Source organism: Rhinoderma darwinii, chromosome 1, assembly GCF_050947455.1.
Source record: "Rhinoderma darwinii isolate aRhiDar2 chromosome 1, aRhiDar2.hap1, whole genome shotgun sequence".
Classification (NCBI taxonomy): Eukaryota; Metazoa; Chordata; class Amphibia; order Anura; family Rhinodermatidae; genus Rhinoderma; species Rhinoderma darwinii.
Window position 1 is genome coordinate 568,554,984 of NC_134687.1, and position 14,131 is coordinate 568,569,114.

The 14,131-nt window shown below is 41.8% G+C and overlaps 1 protein-coding gene across 3 annotated transcripts in view; it reads right to left on the reverse strand.

Annotated features, from left to right (window-relative positions):
* ERBIN (erbb2 interacting protein) overlaps positions 1-14,131 on the reverse strand; it is a 218,832-nt gene that overhangs the window by 163,985 nt on the left and 40,716 nt on the right. The gene's annotated exons all lie outside the window — the stretch shown is intronic.

Consider the following 14,131-nt stretch of genomic DNA (forward strand, 5'->3'; position numbering starts at 1 on the left):
TACATGACCCAAAACAAAGAGCCACTCTGTGACACACATGCAGCTTTGATATTTGTATTTTACTACATAGACTGAAAAACCTAAAAAAAAAAACACAACACCCATAGATTATATATGTGCCTTCACTACCATCCTATATGACCCAGAAAAATGGTGCACAAGTTACCTCATGTGCCCTTTGTCTGGTCTAGAACACTCCACTTCCACTATACTAACCAGAGTTCATTCAAGTCTGAGCTGCAACACCAGACAAGAGTGGCACTATTTCTGGGGGAAAAAAATAAAATAAGTAGCCATCTTATACAATAATGATACTACTCCATGTGGAGTTGTATTGGTGCATTATTTATATAATAATTTGCTAACGAACATATTCTTTGAGGAGGGGTTTATCTGTTTAATTCGCCCCATTGGATACACTCAGCGTTACATGTACTGCTAGAACAAAATTGTGCTAAAGTTATTATGAATGTGCACCAATTTTTGGCACAAAACATTAGTGTGCATTTACGTAGAAAAGTATACCATACAAGAAAAGCGGAGTACAGAGCCATATTTATAAAAGTATAACGAATTTATTGACACAGAGGTAAGACAAACATTTAAAATAGGTATATTCAAAAAGAGAAGACTCTATAAAGGTTTACACTGCATGACAGGGAAATAGACCATCCATATAGTATAACATGTAAGCTGTAGTCCCTATATTAGAGATGTAAAGAGTGGGTAGTGCAGTAACCTGAGAGTGGAAAACCCCTATTTAACATGCAAGTGCCTATGATCAGGACAGTATAATCCATATAAAGATAGGAGAAGCCAAGGTATCAGGAAATAGACAGCACCTTACCCATCTCAATGGTCCTAGAAACCTGCATGCCATGTGCAGAACCTCAACACGCGTTTCACGGTAAGTGCTTCCTCAGGGGGTGCATAGTGTCCTGTTCCAGCGATTGCCTTTAAATAGGGTATGTCACAGGTCTGTTGATTAACGCAGCGCCAGTGAGTACTCGGCACATATCCACTCGCGCAACCTGAGCGAGGCATGCCCCACTTCCGTCCTCCAGTGCTGTAGCGCACATTCGGGTTCCCGACGCCAAGAAAATTATTCGCCATGCTTCTTTATTTTATTATTGTATGACATAAATATTACTTTCAGGCATTCTGTGATCTCATAACGCAGAGTCCCTATAAAGGACACAGATAAAGCCTCGTCCACAACAGAAGGCCGTCCTTCATATACTTCTGAATAGAATTCGGAATAGAATTCTGTGCTGCTCATGAATAAGAGGAATCCTCTGGACTTGATCACAGTGCGCAGAATATTCACACAGACTTCTCTATCTCTACAGAATGACTGAACTCCAAATGAACCCAGGCTTAAAATACCGCTAGTTATCTCTTATTTTACAAGAATCTTTATAGTTCTGTTGCCTGGCTATATGACTATCCATTTCTCTAGAACATCACAGCATATGTATGGGATCGGTGCGAGCCTTACCTTGAATGGTGCCTTGTGCAGTACCTTCTGTTGGCGCACCCCCCCCCCCCACCCCCATAATGTGTGCTGTCATACAGTGCATAAATAACCATCCGATGTCTTATTATAGGCACCATACAGTATGGGGTCAACAAAATGCCATAAATGGCCAAATAATGTCCATACTTTCATACAGTTGCCTAAATAACAGTGCTGTATAGTGACACCACCATCATAAACTGCAAAGATACTCTACTGTGCCTACGCAGTAGTGCCACACAATACAAATACCGCCATGAAGTGCTCAAATAATACTAACATACAGTGACCACATTATACCTGCACAGTATTAAGACCCAAGCCATCTGAGTTCCCCCTACAGCAGTGTCTATTGGACCCGACCTGTGCGACCCCACTGGTTGTTCACCATTACAGCAATCCCCGTATGGGTCTAGTAGAATAGTACTCACTTTACCTCCTTCTAACGTACCCATCAGATTAATTATTTACACATTAACAGACAGCAGCAGAAAACAACCCAAAAAGTTACAGGCCAGCAGTAAATGTCTAGGTCAATTGGCTACCTGAGTGGGAGCCCCTATTCCCATTGGTTCTCCATGCTGACTAATGGGGCTGACAAGCAGGAGACACCCCATGTCTGGATGTGGCAACCGCTTTAAAGGTAATTACCATTACAATGATCGCACATACTATGAACAATTTAATTTGCATAATCAAAGGGAAACTCTGCTGTTTATTTCTCAAGTTTTTTCCCTTAAAATATATTGGTTTATAAGGTTTTGTTCGCATTTGCATTGGATTCGGTGCAGTCTGGGATAAGTGTGTTTTTGATAGGTAAGAAGAGTATAGACTCCAGTGGTGTTCTTGCCATCAACCCAGCGAAAAACTAGACCCATTTATAAGCCAAAACCTGTCATGGCTTCCTTAAAGAACGTAAACCATGACAAAATCTTAGAAAGCTTCATCTGTTCCTCAAAAAAAGGGTTAAAGGATGGGTACATTTTAAGCAAAATAATACGCACAATGCAAGACAGATTTTAGCTGGTAAAGAATCAGACAACAGAAAGTCTGATGTAACTGGTGCTACTTGCAGTAAAACATGCCAAGGGATGTTTGGCTGCAACCTACATACACACGCCCGCAGCAAGTGTCATGTCAGGCAAAATGAAGGCAGCCCCACAGCTGCAGAACTACAGTGGGAGGGGGGGGGGGGGACTGCGCATATGTAAAATGGAAAAGTATACAAGACAGAACAAGGTCATCCAGATGATACATTTGGTTTTATTTTATTTAGGTAGCATTTGTTTATGTTTTATCAATGTGCTTTGAACGTAGTGTTACATCGGAGTCTAAATTATACCTCTAGTTTTCTAGAAGTGGTTTTTTTTACTGCACCGCCGCCAAGCTTGAACATGGCCTTAGGCTACCGCTGCATGACCTTCGTCTCATGTAACCCTAATCCACAGCAGCTACAGTATTTAAGTAACCCATCCTGAATAGATAAAAAACACAAAAACAATTTTTCCCCAGAAAAACACAAAAACATTGATGACCAATCCTTAGGATAGGTGGAGCCTCTCCCATCCCAATCAGCAGAATGAAGGGGCCGTGTCGCGTTAATAGTTTATCCGGGCCCAGCTCATAACGGGCCTGAACTGTGGCACCAGGTACAGCCATACGTACAGATGAGCCGCTGTGCCTAGATATACATTAAAGGTGCCCCTTCATGTTACGGATCGTAAGTTAGACCCCAACTAAATCACACAGAGGACCTATCCTAAAAACAGGCCATCAATATTTAGATGTTTTTTTTCCTGGAAAACCCCTTTAAACAACTGCATCTTCATTGGGTTAAGCTAGGAAAGGTTTCCCTACAGATCTAGATCATAAAATCATCACTAGCTATGTCATCAGATCAAGACAAAATTTGCATTGTTTAATATTTCAATGAACTTGGATAAAACATACAGGTGCTTAATATAAGAAATACCAATAAACAACCAGGACTGTTTGGCAAGTATACTGGCCCTTTCCTCTGCAAACCCTAATATAGTCATGACAGAGGGGAATGATTAATGATGATGCTGACCATGATTTAGCAAAATAAATACCTCAGCTAGGAGTCATCCTTGTAAAGTGCGGTGTACTGCATGACTACACAGAAGATCCTACAGAGGTGGAGCAGCAACTTTATACACCCCAGTCAGGACTTTGACCCTCTGCCTTAAATATTTGTACACTGTATACTACATGACTATGCAGTCTAAAACACTGGTACAGATAGGCCATTAAACACAAAGCAAAGTTTAACTGGACTCTGATAACTTGCTGCAGCATGGTATCACCCCATTGAAAAGTCAAGTTCAAGTTTTTTGCCATAGTGTATTTAAAGGGGTTTTCCAGGGGCACACGAGCACTAAGGAATAGCAGGAACGCGACAAAAATGGTGCAGGCGTTGAAGCATAAGCAAAGGATGAATGGGACGAGCATTGAGGAGGCTGTGGACCAATAGGATGCTTAAAACCCGAAACTTCTGATGTATACCTGGGTTTGAGGCATCCTATTGGTCCACAGCCTCCTCAATGCCCGTCCCGTTCATTCTTTGCTTATGCTTCAATGCCAGCAGCATTTTCTTTGCATTCCTGCTATTCCTCAGTGCCCGCGAGCTGCCCGTCCCGATGGTATCTACAGGGATGATGGGGATCACATTACATATCTGAGGTGCGGTCACGTGATTCTGTGACCGCACGCAGAGAAAGCTGGTGGTTGGGATAAATTAAAGGGGAAGGAAGAACTAGTGGGGAGGGCCGATAGACAGATAGAGGGTGTGGAATAATTACTAAAGAACAGCCCTGTGTCGTTACGAAAGTGAGTGAGGTATCGACACGAGCCTGGGTCAAAAGAAAAACACATATGAAAAGCAGAACTTCTGGCCGGGCAGAGGTGGGGTGAATAGGAACAAATGTGTTTTGATTTCATACAGAATGTATATTAAGAACTTTATTCTATATTTACATAGAGTATTAGTTAAAAAATTGTGTGTCCCTGGAAAACCCCTTTAACGCGTTCAGAGTTAAGATAATGATGGCTACACCTATATGAGAATATAGTAAACAGCTATAATTTTGTAATTTCATTTCAATTGGATTGAGTTGCAGTACCAGGAACGTGTACTGACAAGGAGCTGTGTAAACAATGTAGGGGATGGGATGCTCACTTGCATGCCGAGGCCCTTCATTTTGATCGGCAAGGGTCCCGGGTGTCAAAACCCCACCGATGACACTCCCCCAAGGAGAGGCCATCATGTTTAAATCCTAGAAACCCCCTTTAAAAAGGGGTTGTTCTTTTTAGAAAAAGACCCTGTTAAAAGGGTCCCCTGAAAATAAGAGGACCACAGGATGTCCTACTGCTGCGATCCCCAGAGATCAGTTGTAACCTGGCAGCAAGTGTTCAATTTCGTTGCAGCACCGCTACAGGGGAAATTAAGCATTACATGATGCCCACGGAATTCAATAGGCTGTCCGTGTAATACATGGATATGCTAGGGTTTCCAAAAACAGGGATGCTCTTTAATGCCGCTTACCGCTCTGGCTACTAGATGTGGGGTCTTGAATGAGGGTCTCCCCTCCATTAAAGCAGAATGCCATAAAAGCTGCTTTGTAAAGAGGGTTTCTAAACCACAAATCCTTTAAGAATAGAATGAGAAGTCTAAACTACTGGCCGACAACCATACATAAAATGGAATCAATCTGTATTGTTTGGGTGGCGTAGTTGTCCTTTACTCTGGCACCCAGGTTTTTATAAACCAAGTACCCTTTCACATGGTCAGCAATGATGCCAATGGAGGCAAGGAAATAAGGGGCATACTCGAGCATGAAACAGAAACATGAATGAGTACATAATAGAATATTTAGGAGCCATATAAAATACCACTAGGTTCTAAGGGGTAGAGTGCAAGGCAAATACAAGTGGTTGAACTCATGGGCAAAGAAATATACAGATATTGCAAAATAAAGACTTTTGGTAAGCAATAAATGAAGCTGCTAGAAATTGGAAAAAGTCACGGATTTACTTCTAGCCAGGTTGTGATGGGTTGGGTCTGACGCCTCGTCCCACTATTTTCTTGATCTACTGATATAGAACAGAACAAAATAAGATTTGATGGGTAGATCTGGATTAACTCCGCTTTCATGAAAAAGCTAGTTCAAGATATCAACATCTCGGTGGTCAGACATGGATCAATATTTCATGATGCCTATAACCACCCAAGATTCAATACAAAGGTACAATTTATTACAATGGCAAAATAAAATGAAAAATTGCATAGTAGCTGAACTAAAATAAAATGTTTATTTAAAGCATACTGTCAGAATATATATATATATATATATATATATATATATATATATACACACACACACACATACACTCTCTCTCATGTGTATATGTATGTATCTATATATGTATCTACACTATATGGACAAAAGTATTGGGAAACTCCTCTTAAATCATTGAATTCAGGTGTTTCATTCAGTCCCATTGCCACAAGGGTATAAAATCTGGTACCCAGTCATGCAGTCTGCCTTTAAAAACATTTGTGAAAGAATGAGCCGTTCTAAAGAGCTCCCTGTATTTGAGCGTGGTACTGTAATAGGCACCATTGTAACAAGTCAGTTTGTGAAATTTCTTCCCCTTCCAATATTCCACGTTCACCTGTGAGTGGTATTACTGCAAAGGGAAAGTGTTTAGGAACGACAGGAACTCAGCCACAAAGTGGCAGATCACGTAAAGTTACGGAGCGTGTCGCCGCATGCTGAGGCGCATAGTGCAGAGCTCCAAACTGTAGCACTCCAAACCTCCTCCGGGATTAACATCCACAAAAAAAACTGTGAGCTGGGAGCTTCATACTTTGGGTTTCCATGGCTGAGCAGCTGCATGTATGCCTTACATCACCAAGCACAATACCAAGCGTCGGATGTAGTGGTATAAAGTACCCCGCCACTGGACTTTATAGCAGTGGAAACGTGTTGTGTTGAGTGACAAATTACTTTTTTCTATCTTGCAGTCTGATGGACAAGTCTGAGTTTGGCCAATGCCAGGAGAACGTTACCTGCCTGACTGCATTGTGCCAACTGTAAAGTTTGGTAGAGGAGGAAAAATGCTATGGGGTTGTTTTTCAAGAATTAGCCTAGACCCCTTAGTTCCAGTTAAGGGAAATCTCAATGTTTAAGAATACCAAGACTTTTTGGACAATTGTATGCTTCCAACTCTGTGGGAACAGTTTAGGGGAAGGCCCTTTCCTTCTCCAGCATGACTGTGTTCCAGGTCCATAAAGACATGGTTGGGTGAGTTTGGTGTGGAAGAACTTGACTGACCCACACAGAGCCCTGACCTCAACCCTATCCAACCCCTTTGGGATGAACTAGTACGGAGATTCGAGCCAGGCCCTCTCATCCAACATCAGTGTCTAACCTCACAAATGCTCTTCTGGATGTATGGGCAAAAATTCCCACAGACACACTCCAAAATCTTGTAGAAAGTCTTCCCAGAAGCATGAAAGCAGTTTTAGATGCAAAGGGAGGACCAACTCCCTATTAATGCCTCTGGATTTAGAATGGAAGGTCATAAAAGCTCCTGTACAGTAGGTGTAATGTCCAGGTGCCCAATACCTTTGTCTCTATAGTGTATGTACACTACAAGTACTATAGCCAGTGGAAGGCATACTTGTGCTGGGCTACACATTTTTACTTAACACAGTAACAATGCCATAACACAACTATTACAAAAATGTGTTCCTTGGGGTAAAATGCTGAGCGTGCTTAAAAGGGGTTATCCAGGTTCCAATTTTTTTTCCCTGAAGATTAAAATGACATGAATTGACCAAAAAAGCAGTACTCCCCAATCCTTTCCCCCGGCGATACAGCACTCACTCTCTGGCGGCGCTCCCGGTGATAGTTTACATGTAGGCAGTATGTGACTACTGCAGCCAGACGGCTCAATGGTCATGTGTTGTATTTTGATTCTTCACCGCTGAGCCCTCCGATTGGCTGCAGTTGTCACATGCTGCCTGCATGTAAAACAATTAGAGTGCCACCAGAGCTCAGCGCTAGATCGTCGGAAGAAAGTGTAGGAGAGTACTGCTTCGTCCTTTTTAGCCGGAACCCGGATCATAACCCAATTACACACGTGAACCAAAATTTACAACTAGTTGTGACACAGAGTTAAGGAATTTCCCTACATCATCAGAACAGTAACTTAATTCCAATACAAAAATAAAGAAGACAAAAACAGGTGGTTAATAACATACCCTGCATTTGAAGGGCAATATATGTAGACCTCAATAGTCACTATAGAAAATACGATGTTTTATAATAGGCGGTTCCACAAGGATAACCTTTAATCAGTGGGGAACACCAACCAGTACCAGCATGAAAAGGACATGGCAACTTTGGCTTTCTTTTGAAACAATGTCATTCCCAACTCCCCAAAACTATCCCTGCAGAGACCCTCTGCACACCGATTAAACACCTCTTCACCAAAGTTTTAGCAGATTACCCGAACGAGATGAATATTGAAAAGACCCATAGGGTGCAGATTGCGAAACATAAGGATTCTCTTACACGGCAAGACATGGGCCATGTAAACGAGCGACCGTCAACGAGACAGCTCGTTGATCGGCGCTTGTTTGTTCCTTTCACAAGGAACAGTGTTTGGTGGCGAACAATCATTACTACGATCGCTCATCCTACATTTTTATCATGCCAGCAGCACATTTACCTGTTTTCACAGGGAGATGTGCTGCGGACAACTATAATAGTTCTGGCAGTATAAATTATACAATCAGCCGATGAACGAGAATTTGCTCATTCATTGGCTGATCGTTGCCCTGTTTACACAGGTCAATGATCGGGAACGAGGGATCTGTGAATACTCGTTTTCCTGATAATTGGCCCATGTAAAAAGGCCTCAAGGATCTGCCCTATATGGGGATCACCTAATTCTCCTTCCTCCCCTTTGGTTTCTGCAAAATCTTCCTTTATGTAATATGATTATTATGACATATTCAGCTAAGAGATGACGGATTCCACTCCTGTGACTTTATTCTAGTATCGAAAACCAACAGCCATGTTCTAGCGCAGATCTTTTGCCAATAATTGGCCCATGTGAAAGGGCCCTAAACCACTGTTATCTGCCACTTATTCAGTTCAAGTAAAAGAGCGGTGTGGCAATTTAAACAGTCCTGATTGTAGTATTCTTCAATAGCATTATTGACAAAAACTGAAGACAAAAAAAAAGTCTGCCCCCGAGATAACAACTTTATGAACATATCTCCAGTTCTGAACATCCGCACATAGGTTTATATATCTATCTATGAATATAATTAATACCTCTTCTTGCAAGCTACACTTTTCTACGTTTTTTTATGTCAGGTTTTGTGTTCCTTTAATTCCATGCAGAGAAATCGAGATTGAAGCTCAGTGTATAGAGGGAATTGAACATCAACATATAAACTCAGCTGTTTTCCCAGATAGTAAAAACGTAAAATGGTTGCAGACATCATTGTGACAGTTTAATGCCAGCACTCGGCAATTTCTCCAGTCCTACTGAACCTTTGACTTGGGCTCATGATCTCCTGTCAGTCAATCAGCCCATCCTCCACAAATAAATATATAATGGCTTTCAGTCTTATTATGTTACATACAGACATGTACCATCTGCCGGCAGACATGATCTGTTTCACTGGCATTATCTCATTACACTTCACGGGACTAATGTTGCTGTTTAAATCTCATTGCTTCAGCCAATTTATAAACATTAAACCTTGGCATAGTTTCAGGCTTTCCAACTATCTGGTTCAGAAAACAGCAGAATGGGAAAAAATGCAATAACAATGACAACGCCACAGGGATCAGGGAGGCCTACTGTAAAGGCATGTCTGCCAAAGCGTAAGTAATACATAGGAGCGGAGTAGGAACTCACTACTGCACCTGTCGCCAATACAAAGAGAGCCTGGGGTGAGAGAATATGTCTACACAGTAAGCATCATACAATATGTAGGGAGAAACTGACAATAGAAACTGAGTCTAGAAAAACATAAGGAACCTGCAAACCAGAAGAATTTTTTTTTAATATGTTCATACAAACAGGAAAAAACACAAAAAAAAAACACACACACTATAGTGGTTTTTCAAAACACGGTGAGCATATCCGGTTATTAGTGGCGCTGTTGGTAGGAGACAGGCTTGTAATGTAATAGAAAATTACCTGCGCGCACAATTTGTTTCTTCCTTGTGAAGAATTTTACTAAACAAAAGTGCAAGTTGTACTCCAGTCGTTGACAGTGCGCTCTTATTTAACAGCTATCATTCAGATATATAGCATACAAAAGAACTCCATGAGGGGGGAATTTATGAACCTCTTTTCTGGCATAGAAAATTAGCATTTTGAGCAAAAAAAAAACTTGAATTTGTGCAACTTTTCGATTTTTACGCCACCTCTGCGACTTTCAAAAAGAGTGAGATTGGTGCTTAGTGGGAAGGGCCCAGATAAATTGACTATAAACTATAGCGCATATTTACAAGCACATTTGTGACTTCTGATTGTATGTACATCCATCTCTATAGTATCAGAATTTTGTAATCAGGCAGCTTTTGGCCTATGTCGGGATATACAGAAAGGCAAAATCAGCAGGAAAATTGAAGTCCTCTTTTGCATAGATTACCATTTTTAAGGGGGTTGTACCAGTATCAACAATTATCACCTATCCAAAGGATAGGTGATAAGTGTCTGATCGCGGGGGGCTCCACTGATCACAAGAGCGGGGTCCCGACCCCACCGTTACTACTAACTACAGCCGCCCCGCAGTGAGGAGGATCTTGAATGGACTAGTGGTTGAACATACGCCCGCCACTCTATTCAATATTTATGGGACTGACAGAAACAGTCGAGCGCTGTACTCTGGTATTTCAGGACAATCCCATACACTTTGAATGGAGCAGCAGTGTGCATGCTGAACCGCTGCTCAATGTCCTTCTCACTACGGTGGAGTGGGAAGTTCGGTATCCCTGTTTTTGCGATCGGTGACGGTCCCAGCGGTGGGGCCTCCAGCGACCAGACACTTATCAGCTATCCTATGCTTGGTTGATAATTGTCGATTCTATGAATACCCCTTTAAGCCCTTCCCAACATCCGCCGTATATATACGGCGCTGTCGGGCAGGGCTTCCCGCAAAACACAGTATCATTACATTGCGGTCATAGTACGGTCTCAGGAGCTGAGCCCGCACCATCACCGCCGGGTGCCAGTTGTATGTTACAGCTGGCACCCTGATGTAACAGCCAGGACCGGAGCTAGCCTCCAATCCGGCTGATTAACCCCTCAGATGCTGCATTCAATAGAGATCGCAGCACGTGAGGGGTTTTTAGCCATCGGCACCCCAGCAACCTGATCGCTGGCCTCCCGGTCTACCAGCGACAGAAGCCTCCTATGCCCCGCACGGAGGCAGGGCCTAAAAGGCTTCTGGTATCATCAGCAGTGGGCATCTGCTGTATGTTACTCCGCTGTAAAGTCAGGAACCGGCGCTAGCTCAGATTCCTGCCATTAACCCCTTACATCTTAGTGGTTTGTAGCAAATCGGCAGCCCAGCCATGCGATGGCAGGGCTGCCGACTGCTACTATGGCAACAGGAGGACTAACAATGGTTTCCTGTCTGCCATTACGGAAGCCGATTAGGTCCTGACCGGAGGCGGATAGTATTGCTGTCAGTTAACAACGGACAGTTCTAATACATTGCACTACATAGCTAGTGAAATGTATTAGAACATCAATCAAACAGTTGGACCTTCAAGTCCCCTAGTGGGACTAACGAAAAGTGTAAAGAAAAAAGTTTCAAGTAATAAAATAAAACACAAATCGCCCTTTTTCACTTATCAAGTCATTCATTGAAAAAAATAAAATAAATACATATGTGGTATCGCTGCATCTGTAACGACCAGAACTATAAAAATATTATGTTTTTTGTCCCTCGCAGTAAACGCCGTAAAAAAACAACAACTTCAAAAAAACAGCAATTCTGGCAGTATTTTTATCACTTTGTCTTACAAAAATTTAAATAAAAAGTGATCAAAAAGTCGCACTTATCCAAATATGGTACCTATAAAAACTATAGCTCATCTCGAAAAAAACAAGCCCTCATACAGCTCCGTCGACAAAAAAAAATAAAGTTATGGCTCTTACAACATGGCGACAGAAACATAAAGTGGTATAAATTTGGTATCGCCGGAATCATACTGACCCGCAGAATAAAGTTAACATGAAATTTATGACACGTGGTGAACGCTATATAAACAAAAAACCTAAAAAACTATGCCAGAAGTACTATTTTTTGGTCACTTTGCCTCCCAAAAAAAAAAAAAGGATAAAAAGTGATCAAAAAGTCGCATGTAGCCCAAAATGGTACCAACAACAACTATAGCTTGTGCCATAAAAGAAACAGCCCTCATACCACTACGTCTATTAAAAAGTTTAATAAGTTAAGGCTCCAATAAGTCAGGAAATAAAAAATATGCAGTTGTGCAGCCCGAGGGGAACATTTCTTCTGTTTCAAGAGGCGATTTATCAAGACCCTAAAATTAGGGAACCAGGAAGGTGAGGGCCCAAACATATCTCCTGGAAGCGAGGGCGCCCGTATTATACCAGGACAACACTTTCCCCGTAAAATTCCCCAAACCGCGAAGGTGCGGAGTGTGAACCAAAAGGGGGATAAAAAAAGGTCACCATTTACCAGTGAGACACTGTCCTGTGTGGAAAGGATTACTTCACAGCGTAACACACATCTATGGATTATTTTATTCTTTTTTTTACCCCATTATTATACCACCTATGCCCCTGATGTTCTTTGCCCAGCTTACATATACCCCCCACATTATAAACTGAAATACCAGTAATACTCAAACAAATCTACTACCAAGCAATATCCACGCTCCAAAAGTCAAATGGTGCTCCCTCCCTTCTGAACCCTAATGTGTGCCCAAACAACAGTTTACTTCCACATATATGGCATCCCCATACCCGGGAGAACCCTGTTAACAATTTTTGGGGTGTCTGTCTCCAGTGGCACAAGCTGGGCACTACTTTTTTGCCACTGAAATGGTATATCTAGGGAAAAATTTAAATTTTTACTTTTCCATAAATGATTGCACTGCGGATGGTGCAAAGACCTGTGTGGTGAAAATTCTCACTACACCCCTTAATAAATGCCTTGATGGGTGCAGTTTTCAAAATAGGGTCACTTGTCTGGGGTTTCTTTTCATTATTTCACATCAGAGCCTCTGCAATTGTGAACCAATACTTTGTAAGCTGCCAAATTTGGCCTCAACTTCGCATGGTACTCTTTCACTCCTGAGCCTGGTCGAATGTCCAGGCAAAAGATTAGGGCCACATCTAGGGTGTTTCTAAAACCGGGAAACACAGCATAATAATTACAGAGCTGTCTTTTTATGGTGGCACAAGCTGGGCACCACATATTGGCATATCCCATTTTCACTCTGCAACATCGAGTGCACATTAATTTCTGTGAAACACCTGCGGAGTTAACATCCTCACTACACCCCTAGGTGAATACCTTGAAGGGTGTAGTTTCCAAAATGTGGTCACTTCTGGGGGGTTTCCACTGTTTTGTTCCCACAGGGGCTTTGCAAATGAGACATAGTGCCCAGAAACCAATCCAGCAAAATCTGTACTCCAAAAGCCAACTAACGCGCTTTCCCCTTCTGAGTCCTGCTGTGTGTCCAAACAGCAGTTTATGACCACATATGGGGTATTGCCGTACTCTGGAGAACTTGCTTTACAAATGTTGGGGTTCTGTTTTTCCTTTATTTGTTGAGAAAATGAAAAATTCAGCTAAATCTACGTCTTATTTAAGAAAAAGATTTTTTTATTTTTTTTTTCACTGCCCAATTCTAATAAAATCTATGAAACACCCGTGGGGGTCAAAATGCTTACTACACCTATAGATAAATTCTTCAAGGGATGTAGTTTCATGAATGGAGTCACTTTTGGGGAGTTTCCACTGTACTGGTACCTTAGGGGCTTTGCAATACCAACACAGTGCCAAGAAATCAATTCAGCAAAATCTGTACTCCAAAAGCCAAATAGCGCTCCTCCTCTTCTGATCCTTGCCGTGTGCCCAAACAGCAGTTTATATAGGGTATTTCTGTACTCCAAACAAGTTGCTTTACAAATGTTTTTTTTTTCCTTTATTTGATGAGAAAAAGAAACATTTTGAGCTAAAGCGGTGTCTTACTGAAGAAAAAAATAGTTTTTTTTATTTTCACTGCCCAATTCTAAGTCAGCGACAGCTGACCTCCCGGTTCCCGGTGCACACTGTCGCCGACAGTGTGCACCGGAAAAAAAAACTCAGTAACTGTATGTCCTTGTGCAGGAAGTAACCTCCCGCAACGACGTACAGTTACCTACTCGTGCGGATAAGGGTTAAATTGAGAAAAATGCTAATGTTTGCAATTTTTCACAAAATGTTGGTGTTTTTCACAAATACTGAATGTATCGAGCAAATTTTGCCATTAACATAAAGTCCAATGTGTCACGAGAAAACAATCTCTGAATCGCTAGGAT